Genomic DNA, 13,101 nt, shown 5'->3' with positions numbered 1-13,101 from the left:
CTATGTAATGTACCTGATTCTATAGTTCTTTACACGTGTGTAGCTCTCTCAGAAGTCAGTGGAAGTTGTGTGTATGTCAGTAATTTGGCTTCAGACTTAATATGTGACTTACCCCAATAAAAGTAGAAAAAATATGAAGTATTATTAAGTATAAAATATGTCAACTACTTCCCCTATTACAACAACAAATTGCAAAGGCACTCTAGCTGAAGCGTACTGCCCTCATCCTCCCTCCCCTCTCCTTCCAGTTATTTTTCACAGCCACTTGTCGCATCTTGCCCTTGGTTAGATTGCAAGCATGTCAGGGCAAAGGCTGTGTCTTTCTACGTGTTTGTACAGTGCCTGGCACAAATGGGCCCTGCTCCTGATTGGTGCCTTTAGCTGCTGCTGTAATACAACTAAGAAGTAATAAAAATTATAAAATATGACACTGTAAGATTAAGGAGATATGAGATTAGACTCTAGGTCTGAGTGCAAGCCGCAAATTGCAAAACTGAATGCAGTTCAGCTCACCTATGTACTATAACTTTAGAATAAATGTAATGGAGCTAATTCTCCTCTCACCCTGGTGTCAGTCAGGAATACTTCTACTGAAGTCAGTGGAATTACACTAGTTTTAAACTGGTGTCAGTGGCAGGAGAATCAGGCCCAATAACTTTGCCTACTAAATATGTAGGGTGGAATCCTGGTCCTTTCAAAGAAAGCTTTGCCATTGATTTATTTCACTCTTAATGCTTTTCCAGGAATTCACAAAGACAGTAGCAGCTGAGAGAGTTTGCTCCATTGGGCCCTCTGGTAGTCCCCATGAAGTCAACAGCAAAATTCCCAATGTAATGGGACTGTCATAAATATAAAGGGAAGGGTAAACCCCTTTAAAATCCCTCCTGGCCAGAGGAAAAATCCTCTCACCTGTAAAGGTTAAGAAGCTAAAGGTAACCTCGCTGGCATCTGACCAAAATGACCAATGAGGAGACAAGATACTTTCAAAAGCTGGGAGGAGGGAGAAAAACAAAGGGTCTGTGTCTGTCTGTATGCTGCTTTTGCCGGGGACAGAACAGGAATGGAGTCTTAGAACTTTTAGTAAGTAATCTAGCTAGGTATGTGTTAGATTATGATTTCTTTAAATGGCTGAGAAAAGAGCTGTACTGAATAGAATGACTATTCCTGTCTGTGTGTCTTTTTTGTAACTTAAGGTTTTGCTTAGAGGGATTCTTTGTTTTAATCTAATTACCCTGTAAGGTATCTACCATCCTGATTTTACAGGGGGGATTTCTTTATTTCTATTTACTTCTATTTTTATTAAAAGTCTTCTTGTAAGAAAACTGAATGCTTTTTCATTGTTCTAAGATCCAAGGGTTTGGGTCTGTGGTTACCTAGGCAAATTGGTGAGGATTTTTACCAAACCTTCTCCAGGAAAGACGTGTCCAAACTACGTTTCCCAGTAAACTCAGATAAAGTTTGGTGGTGGCAGTGGAAATCCAAGGGCAAAGGGTAAAATTAATTTGTACCTTGGGGAAGTTTTAACCTAAGCTGGTAAAAGTAAGCTTAGGAGGTTTTCATGCAGGTCCCCACATTTGTACCCTAGAGTTCAGAGGGGGGAAGGAACTTTGACAGGGACCATGGTAGGGGCCCTCCATGTGGAATCATTTAGGTTTTTCAAACATGGCCCATTATGTAGCTGAGTAAGACAGGAAGGATGGTTTAGGGTAGTTAGGGTACTAGCCTAGTATTTGAGAGACCGAGGTTCAATTCATTGCTCTGTCACAGACTTCCTGTGTGACCTTGGGCACAACCCTTAGTCTCTCTGCCTCAGTTCCCCACTGTTAAATGCACTTCCCTACCTCACAGGGTTGTAAGGATAAAATTATTAAAGATTGTGAAGCACTCAGATATAATGTTGATGGAGGCCATATAAGTACCTTAGATACAGTACCATGCAGTCACATAAATAAGGGACCTGTGCCTGACATGAAGTTTTACTGTTGGAGAGAGAATTTCATAGCAAATCATGAACTAAATTTGGTACACTAGCCCTTGCACAATGCATTCTGGTTAATATGCAATCTCAGTGTTCAGTTACAAAATAAAGGTAGGTGTTTTATAAAATCCTTTCAGAAATGCTGGTAAAAGTGAGTCACTATACCCAGCATGTTATTCGGTTGCCTGTCCTGAGTATTTTCAAATTTGCCAACAGGCACAATTTCAATCAGCCTGTCAGTTTGAAGATGCATGAAGATGACAGTTTTGAAGTTGCCAGTAACTGACAGGAATTACTTCAAAAAAGGCCCATTCATGATTTGCTGTGCTGCTGAGAAGTGCCATAAAATGCCACTGACAGGATCACTTTTGATGAAAATACCTTTGCCGTTCAATCCAGCCTGCGGCTGGGAAGATGATGGAAGAAGCATTGTGATACTGCTACAGCATGTGTCTACTAAACTAAACAGGAATATGATGTATTTGTTGGTGGATTATGTCTTTGTGTTAGCCAGTGAAACTGAAGGCACCATTCCCACTTGCCTAACTCATTTCATATGGGAGAGCGGAGAGGAAACTCTGTTTCCAACAGGCAAACAGGCAGTGCATGCAGGCTATGCAGACATCTACCACAGTCCATAAAATAAAAAGATTAAGATTGAATACTAACAAGTATCATTCCATTATATCTTGCCTTTAAAATGGCTAATTGTATGGCTTAGCTATAAGGAGGCAGGCACATAAGAAACATATTTTTAAGACCTAACCAATGAGTCAACCATGGCATAGGTGCTGGAAGGAGGACTTTCACTGGATTGCTTCAGCAAGGGCCTTAGGGATTGAAACTACACCAGCTTTTATTAAGCGGTTGTATCTCTACACATGAATGGGGAGCAATATCAAAAGTGGGTAATGCTGGCACCCAAAGGCAGCTCAGATCCACCCTGATTCAACCACTCCCTGAAGAAGCTATTAAAAAGATCCAATTTGGAACATTCGTGTAAATTAAAGCTGGTCATCTTCCTGGTCAAAACTCAATACTGGACAAAGGCAGAAACACTGTTTACCCTTCACAGGGGAAATCTCTTTTCTAACAAAATTGACTGGGGGCAGAAAAAGGGAATGGGGGGGGGGTGGGAGGATTGGGGATGCATTCAGAGCCCCTAGCATGGGGGAGAGAATGGGGAACAATGATAGGGGGCGTGGGAGATGGGCCACACACAGCCCTTGGCATGAGTCAGAGGGGAATTGCAGCAGGGGATGGGAGAGTGGAATTCAGGTTACTTGGTGGATGTGGGGAGGAGGATTGGAGGAATGTAAGGAACACCAGTGTGTGCAATCCATTCAGCCTATAGAAGCTATATAGTGTGCAACCCCCTAGCTATGAAAGGGGCTAAGGGCTGCCCAATAAAGGTTGTTGATATAATCACATATGACTAATCTGTCCACAGAAAGATGAGATGGTGTAAAATTGTTGCATCCAGAGGGTCACTGATGCTGGTGTGGGTCAAGCACTCAGCTGAAGCCCCTTTGTGTTGTAAGGCTGCACATATGGAGCAGGGCACTGAATCCAAAACAGTGTTAAGCATCTAGCAAACAATATTTGGAGAGACTTTGTGTTATGCTTCAGGAGACAGTTTGTGGTCTCTGTAAGAGCCTTAAAAGTGTTGTGTGGAACATCATAAGAAAACAGAGGCTTCTTGGATACCAGGCTGGAATATCTAGCTTAGAATTTCTGCAAAAGCTGGTCTGCTGTATATTCCTCTGCTGTTCAGAGAAACAGGACTTTGTGTATATTTCAGTAAATAAATGGATTACACCAAGGTTACTCCAACTTCTTGTCACTGACTTCTCATTCAAATGGAACTACCCCATAAGGATTTTCCAATCGGCATAAGGGACAATCATAGCAATATAAATCCTGGCCTAGAACTTTTAAAAGGAGCTGTCAGCTGGGGACAGGGAACAAATGGGACTGAAGCATTCCTTCCCCCAAGACATTGGAAAAGGGGACAGTAGAGACTCTTCAAACCCTCCCTCGCCCTCAAGCACTGGAATCTGGAGGCTTTGACTGAGCCGCATGTTCCCCTAAGATCCTTGGTCTCATACCCACACATCACTCCACCAAAGATACAGATGGGCCAGAATCTATAGAGGCCCTGTGAGTAGGGTTGCCAGGTGCCCTGGTTTTGACCTGAATGGCCAGTCAAAAAGGGACCCTGGCAGCTCCGCTCAGCACTGCTGAGCCATCAAAAGTCCAGTCAGCAGTACAGCAGGATTAAGGCAGGCTCCCTGCCTGCTGTGGCTCCGTGCAGCTCCCGGAAGCAGCCGGCATGTCCCTGCGGGCCCCTAGGCACAAGGGTAGCCAGGGAAGCTTCACATGCTGACCCCACCCCAAAAGCCAGCTCTGCAGCTCCCGTTGGCCGGGAAGCACGCAGTTGCCTGGCTGCGCCTCCACCTAGGGGTCGGACATGCCAGCCACTTCCAGGAACAGCGTGGAGCCAGAGCAGGCAGGGAGCCTACCTTAGCCGCACTGCACCACCGACCTGGACCCACCTGAGGTAAGCGCCACCTGGCCTGCACCCTGAACCCCCTGCCCCAGATCAGAACCCTATCCCGCACTCTAAGACCATCCCAGACCCTGCACCCTCACCTGCACCCCAACCCTGTACCCCTGGTCGTAACCCCCTCCTGCACCCACACTCCCTCCCAGAGCCCACACCCCCTCCCACATCCCACACCTCTGCCCCAGCCCTGAGCCCCCTCCCAAACCCAAACTCTCTCCCAGAGCCTGTGCCCTGACACCCCCGCACACCCAACCCTTTGCCCCAGCCCTGAGCCCCCTTCCACACTCCAAATTCCTGGGCCCAGCCTGGAGCCCTCTCCTGCACCCCAAACCCCTCACCTCTGTCCCCACCCCAAAGACCACACCCCTAGCCGGAGCAATCACTCCCTCCCACACACCAATCCCCTGCCCCAGCTCAGATCCCCCTCCTGCACCCTGAAACACTCATTATTGGCCCTACCCTGCAGCCTGCACCCCCAGCTGGAACTCTCACCTCCTTTCACACCCCAACCCCCTGCCCCAGCCCAGTGAAAGTGAGTGAAGGTGGCGAAGAACCAGCAACAGAGGGAGGGGGTCTGGAGTGAGTAGGGGGTGGGGCCTCAGAGAAGGGGCAGGGCTGGGGCAAGGGTGTTTGGTTTTGTGTAATTAGAAAGTTGGCAACCCTAGTTCCACTGGTTCAGACTGTGGAGCAACCACTCTGAGGCCTCTTCTTCCCCAGCCTGATAGTTCTGATTAGACTGGTGTGGAACTCCTATGCACAGATGTGGAAAGGACTTGACCCCCCCCATAGTTCCAAATTAGTGGGTCACAATTTGGATCTCAGTAAAGAGTACAGGATCAGGTTGTTTTTCCTGTCTTCAAATTCTATTAGCATTAAAGAATATTTTTGATAATTTCAGATGTGAAGGGCCACATTTTTAAACTCAGAAGCCCAAAATTGTCCTGTAGAAATGACAACACAACTGTCTGCCTATATGTGCCTGACCTGTGAGCGTGGTATTTTTATTGAGCACTTGTGGGTCAAAATCCCTGCCCCACTGAAGTTATGTTAAGCAAAATATTTTTGGACTATATTAATTATGTTAATATAGCTTTTCCTTATTCTCTAGCTACACCAGTTTTGTTAAAATATCATATTAGCACAAACTATCATACTGATTATTATCTTCTAGCCCACTCCACAACAGCAGATTATAATATTTAGGAAGTTAGACTTCAAGGTAATGCAAATGAACTTTTGCTTTAGAAATATTACACAATTATTATCAGGTCATGGATTTCACAAATAATCTGGCTATATGTATTCTCTTTTTAAAAAGATAAGAGAGCTATGAAGAACAACTAAATGTTCAAACTCTTACTGTTTTTTTTTTAAAAAAAAACTTTTTTACCAGTGATAAGCCAAGAGCATTAGGATGCAAGAAAACAAAAGAGAGCATTATTCGTGTACAGAATTGTAATGAATGGAGGATTAGCAGATCCATCTGCTGTGCTTTTTTACATTAGCCAGTTCTCGCTTTCCTATTGGCACAATGGTCCAAATTTACCCCTGCTGTATCTACACTGACTTCAGGGATGTAATGACTTCAACAGAGAAACACCAGGGATTAATTTGGCCCAGTACGTCTATTTGCTTACTTTTAATTATTGAAGAACAACATACAAAATATTCAGTTACTTTACTTTAAAAAAAGTTACAAAATTTCTAGATTGTTGTTACAAAATCTCTAGATTTTGCCCTCTAGGATACATCTAGAATAAAGCAAATTAAAAAAAAATACCTAAGTGGGGAAAAAAAAGACACCAATATTATTGCTGTCACAAGGGTGCTTTGCTATTGTGGGTGCTTACCTTGGTAATGTAATCTACTCCTAGTAATGATTGCAGTCCTTTAAGTTGTCAGCATTTCCACGCTCAATGTAAACAGCCACAATGAAAATCCAAAAATAATCAACATGTCAGGGTATTAATTTCCTTATTGCTGAATTTCTTAAATGGGAAGTCTAATGGTACTTCTCTGTATTATTCCAAGACCAGGGCATGGTCATTAGACAAGGATTTCCTTGACCTAGTGCTGGATTTTGAGATTTAGAGACAGATGAAAGTGACAGTGACAGTCACCTTTATCCCTCACCTGAGCAGAAGCTTATGAATACTATGAATATGCATGGGATTTGACAAAGACTATTGAACAATTCCTGTTCTGAAACTAAGGAAGATATTGGAAAAGCGTTACATAGCAATATTGATTGGTGGTATTTTTGTATTACTTTATTGCAGATTCATACCTTATTATTGTACTAGAGTTTTTCACTGGAATAGGTATGGATTACTGTTCTTTCATATTTTATCATACAGCCTAGAATAATAATAATTACAGTTTTAGTCAATTTGGAAACTTCTCAGCCAAACTAATACAGCTTTGTAAGGGACTATAATGTTCCCATTGTGATGCTTAAAATACCTGTAAAATGTTTCATATATGTTTAGTTCAAAATGTTATTGTTTATAACATCTTTCTTGCCAATTCTAAGAAAAAGTATTATTTTAGCTATCAGAGAGAGAGAAAACCTATTAGTAGTAATCTCCTTGCTCTATCTTAGGTTTTGAAAAAGGACAAACTGTGTCAGAAAAGTTTTATGTGTCAGAACATAAAACTGCATCAGAACATAAAACAGCAAAGAATTAATCACAAGCTGACAAGAAAGTATGATTTGTGGTTAAGGCACTGAGATAGATGCCAGGAGATTTGGTTCAGATCCTAGCTTTGCCACAGGTTTCCCTTCTGTCCTTCCCTTAGGGTTCAATTCACAATTTCCCTGAGGGCACTTTGGGTAAGTCTACACTGCAGTATAAGTGGGACTTGAGTCATCTGGGCCTCGGTTAAAGAACCCAGGTCTTGAGCATCTACATTGATTTTTAACCCTACATTAAGAATTTTCTAATCCAGGCTTGAACCTGGGACTCTGGCACCATAGAATTGGAAGAGACCTCTGGAGGTCATCCAGTCCAGTCCCCTGCTCAAAGCAGGACAAACACCCACTAATTCATCCCAGTCAGGGCTTTGTCAAGCCGGGCATTAAAAACCTCTAAGGATAGAGATTTCATCACCTCCCTAGGTAACCCATTCCAGTCTACAGAAGAGAAGAGAAGAGTGAGGGGGGATTTGATAGCAGCATTCAACTACCTGAAAGGGGGTTCCAAAGAGGAAGGAGCTAGACTGTTCTCAGTGATGGCACATGACAGAACAAGAAGCAGTGGTCACAAGTTGCCGTGGGGGATGACCAACAGTGGCTCCAGAACTTTTGCATAGAGAAAGCTACATTTCTGGAGCTTTGTAAGCAGCTTGCCCCAAGCCTCCAGTTAAAGACACACGCATGAGGGCAACCATCCTGATCCAGAAATGGGTTACTATAATCCTCTCAAAGCTGGCTATCCCAGACTGCTACACATCATTGCCAACCAGTTTGGTGTTGGAAAGATGACTGTAGGTAAAGTGGTGGCAGAGGTTTCTGAGGCAATCAGGTTTACCTCAAAGTGGTGGGCATAAAAGATATTTCTGACGTAACTGCTGGCTTTGAAAGAATGGGGTTTCCAAACTGCACCAGCACGACTGATGGGACTCATGTGCCCACAGTTTGCCCTCTTAGGAGCACAAGTACATAAACCTAGTCTGTGGGGAACTTGCTTCTGATGATGAGCTTGGGGGGGTTGTTTGAAGGCCAGATGAGGGGAATCAGGAAAGATTTCTTTCAGGATGGGGTCCCCAGTGAGTATGGGTTGTAGTTGTTTGATGATACCCAGTATGGGTTCCAGTGTGGGGTGGTAGGTGACAACTAGGGGTGTGTGGTCACAGGGGGTTTTATTTCTGTATTGAAGCAGGTTCTATCAGGGTGTTAACATGCCACATCACCTTCAATGGTCCCTTATAATATATGCTAACTATTTATACTACTGCTGGGGGAATTATGTGCACTACGCAATGCAGAATTTGGACAGAATTAATGTTCTGCATAGAATTTCATTTTTTCCCCACAGAATTGGTGCAACAGAACTGCTGGCCACCACCTGGGGCTGCTGAACCAAGCAGAGCCCAGCTCTCCAGCTCACAAATACAGGACACTGCTGGTGGAAGGGGGAGGGAGAGCTGGAGGGTTCCAGGCAGCTGCAGCTCTCAGCACATCTTGAAGGAAAGAGGCAGTGTGCAGGAAACTCCATACAAACCCCGGACCCAGTATCAAGCTGTTTCTCTCTCTGGATCCCTGAGCTCTGGGGGTAGGGAGTGTGGGTGTGTGCGCTTGCGGGCACCCCACAGCTGGACTCTGGGAAAGGGGGTGTGAGTGTCTGGGCTGGAGGGCGCCCCACAGATGGGCTCTGGGTGGGAGGGGATGCAGGTGTCTTGGCCAGGGGACATCCTGCAGCTGGGTTCTGAGGGATGGGGGTACAGGTGTCTGGGTGTGGTAGGGGGTTCCCCAAAGCTGGGCTTGGGGGGGGGGTATCTGAGACCAGAAGGAAGAGGTTTCCCCCAAGATGTGCCCAGCTGGCATGTGTGACACACCCAGACTGAGGCACCCAACAAAAACAGAACAGAGAAACAGAAACTGGGTTGTCACAGGGATTTCTTTAACTCTCTACTTCTGGGGGAATCTATTTTGTTGTGTGTATTATTACTGACATACCTGTTGAAAGGTATTTTGAAATAAATTACCAAAATAATTCAAACTGGTGTGATTATATTGTGTTATTTTGACAAATAAAATATGCAGAATTTTAAAATATTGGGCACAGAATTTTTAATTTTTTGGTGCAGAAGGTTCCCAGGAGTATTATGCTAAACCATCTGTTTGATTTTGTACGTAGGTGTGATACTTTGAATAATTTCCCCATACCTGAGGAAGAGCTTTGTGTAGCTCAAAAGCCTGTCTCTCTCACCAACAGAAGTTGGTTCAATAAAAAATATTATCTCACCCACCTTGTCTCTGTAATATCCTATCCTGGGACTGACGTGGCTACAACAATACTGCATTTACAAGAACATTGTAGCTATTAGAAACAAGCAAAACACCACATATTAGAAACCCAGTAAATTCATAGTTAATGTTATACCCAAATATGCAGATACGCAAAAGGCATCCAGAATATCAAATGAAATCAGATGCAAATCATATGTCAAATTCAGGCAAATTTTCAGGACATAATTTATTGTTGTTTCAGCAAGGCTGAAAATTCAACTTCTATCAAGTTAAATGATTTTTCTTGAATCTTTTATTTAACTGCTCCTGTGCCTGTATTATAGAACGTGGTCTTTTATTACTAAAAATATCAAATTTCATGTTGTTTTCATGTTGGTCCACAAGTACTGTGGACCAAATCTATTTTTCTTTCTCAACAATTTGGTTATGTTTTATGTAAAGGAATTTTGAATTCCATCTAAAATCCAATGGGGTTATATCTTAACTGAGATAGGGAAGGGTCAGATTTGCTTTAAATATGTGGTTCTGTTCTTGCAAACCCTTACTCCAGTGAGTAATTTTTATTCATGAGTATTTCCATTGGAGTCAATGGGATAATTCCAACTCTTATGAGTAGGGGTTTGCAGGATCAAGCCCTATATTTGCTGAATGACTTGACAAATAGGCACAACTCTGCTCCCTTTTAAGTCAAAATCAGAAATCCCATTAATGTCAGGCAGAGCTCAATTAGTTCCAGTGTTTATACAAGAGTCCATATTTTCCCATAGGGATTTCTTACATTGTTTTGTATTTGAATCAAGTAACCTTGACTGACGGGAGGAAGATAGAAGCCCTGGATTATGGTTTTATTAGGCTTGCTTTAATCTATTTCCATATGTGGCTTTGTCAGCTCCTTTATAATTCTTCTCAATCCTATTAAGGCTGTCTCTATTTGCAAGCTCTCATTTACATGACATGTATACATATTTATTTATAAATAATTAGTTTCTGAAAGGAAGGGCTCTGCTTTGTAGTCACAAAGGAAATCGGAAATTTACTATTTTGTTGTAGTTATCTAGGTGGATAAATGCTTAGGTCTTGTCTACACTGTAGGTATGTTTGTTTGTTTTTTGTTTTTTGCAAATATTCCCCGCCTTTTCCTGGCGCTGTTCCAACAATGGTAGGAGCACCAGTATAGAAAAGCCTCCCGCAGTTCCTAGCATTTTTAATCTTATATCATTTAGGCCTTCTCTGAGCAAGATTAGAAACATAAACTTAAAACACAGGCAGTGTCAGAAGCACTGTTTATAGAATCACAATTAATTTGTTAAGGTGGCCAGGGTAATATCTGTAGCAAGAACAGGAATATTAATATACTACAGGCAGTCATATTTTTCAGCTCTGACATAGTCACATCTTAAAGGAGTTTTCATCTATTTATTCAGGGAAGTGAATGAATGACCACAGAAAACTTGAACCTGTGCCATGAACAAACTGTCTTTTACTGAAAATAAAGGGTTAGTAAAGATGATTTTGTATTTTGTAGCATTGCGGTTGTACATGAGATGTAGAACAGAACTCAATAATACTAGCCAACTCCTTCATTCCTTAGTCAGGAAAAATTTCCATTTGAAGTCAAATGGCAATTTTGACTGAATAAAGTCTGCAGGGTTAAGTCCATTTTAAGACGACTAAAGTGTATTTGTAATTCACATAAAAACACTTTCAGCACACACACAATAAAGGGTTCCATTGAGTTTATTGGCATTTTTGTCTTTGACTAAATGAGAGCAGGATTGGAACTAGTTTGTAGTTAAATTTAAGGCCTCATGAGTCTAGAACAGAGCTGCCAGGTAGCTAATATCTCCAAACTGCCACCCAGCAGTAACTGTAACCAACTTGTGCGGCACTGCTCACGACCCACTGTGGAGACAGACCACAAGAAATCCTGCCTCAGGGGGTTTGACAGGCCCAGCCTCATGGCTCTTGATTGGTTCCCCGCCATAGATAAACATGTGTGTTCCAGGAAGCGTCCAGGTAAAAGATGGATTTTCTGTAGCTGCTATGACCTTGGATTGATTTGGACTACACCTCATGACTCGGACTCTGAGCCTTGGTATTGACTCCAGCCTGGAACCAGACTAAGAATGCTTCCAGTACTCCCAGTCTCAGGTTTGCCCCTGCTCTGACCCTTCATCCTGAGTGCCCTTGCTGGGACGCTGACAGTAAACAAGATATAATGTTCACTTTAAAAAGGCTTCAGGATGATTCTCATTTTATCTCATTTATGCCCAAGATGGCAAGCAAACTACCATTTCCTTTTCTTCACACTGATGACAATCTTTGTCTGTTGCCAAATCCACATGCTGATTCTCCTGACCTTCAACATGATATCCAGCAGCACTTGCTCCATTCTTCTTTGGCTCATCTCTAAGAGATTTTCCATTTTCGTAGTCTCCATACGAGTTTCTGCACCATAGGTGACAACAGAGAAATGCAGATGTTTTATAATTTCTGCTTCAAGGTAAGTGGCATCCTTAACAAACTAGTTTAGCCTGCTGAATGCCCTGTAGCCTTTGTTCATTCCTCTTACTACTTCTCCTTCTTGGTCACTATCTCTGCAAACCATCTCTCCCAGGTAGACATACTCTTCCATATCTTCTGTTGCATTGGCCTTTGTCAAGGTTCCTTCCCCACTCTGAACTCTAGGGTACAGATGTGGGGACCTGCATGAAAGACCCCCTAAGCTTATTCTTACCAGCTTAGGTTAAAAACTTCCCCAAGGTACAAACTTTGTCTTGTCCTTGAACCCTATGCTGCCACCACCAAGCGTGTTACACAAAGAACAGGGGAAGAGACCACTTGGAGACGTCTTCCCCCAAAATATCCCCCCCAAGCCCTACACCCCCTTTCCTGGGGAAAGCTTCATAAAAATCCTCACCAATCTGTACAGGTGAATACAGACCCAAACCCTTGGATCTTAAGAACAATGAAAAATCAATCAGGTTCTTAAAAGAAGAATTTTAATTAAAGAAAAGATAAAAGAATCACCTCTGTAAAATCAGGATGGTAAATACCTTACAGGGTAATCAGATTCAAAACACAGAGAATCCCTCTAGGCAAAACCTTAAGTTACAAAAAGACACACAAACAGGAATATACATTCCATTCAGCACAGCATATTTTACCAGCCATTAAACAAAAGGAAATCTAACGCATTTCTAGCTAGATTACTTACTAACTAGCAGAAGTTCTGAGACTGCATTCCTGATCTGTTCCCGGCAAAAGCATCACACAGACAGATAGACCCTTTGTTCCCTGTCCCTCTCCAGCTTTGAAAGTATCTTATCTCCTCATTGGTCATTTTGGTCAGGTGCCAGTGAGGTTATCTTTGCTTCTTAACCCTTTACAGGTGAAAGGGTTCTGCTGTTATACCAATAAAATAAAAACCATCAGGATCTTATTAATGGGAAAAAGGCAAAATACCACATTTATTGTGAATACAGAAAGAATCATAGTAAGCAGTTAGTTATAGTTATAACATTCCATTCAATCTCATATTTATTCACACATTCATTCATACAAACACACACACAGGTTCTGCAA

At 42.6% G+C, this 13,101-nt stretch overlaps 1 protein-coding gene across 2 annotated transcripts in view; it reads right to left on the bottom strand.

The window, feature by feature from the left end:
* The window catches only part of CNGA1 (cyclic nucleotide gated channel subunit alpha 1), a 48,219-nt gene that overhangs the window by 19,080 nt on the left and 16,038 nt on the right, over positions 1 to 13,101 (bottom strand). The window lies entirely within an intron of this gene.

The sequence above is a fragment of the Caretta caretta genome, chromosome 4, assembly GCF_965140235.1.
Source record: "Caretta caretta isolate rCarCar2 chromosome 4, rCarCar1.hap1, whole genome shotgun sequence".
Lineage (NCBI taxonomy): Eukaryota > Metazoa > Chordata > Testudines > Cheloniidae > Caretta > Caretta caretta.
This window is presented reverse-complemented; position numbering and strand designations above follow the sequence as displayed.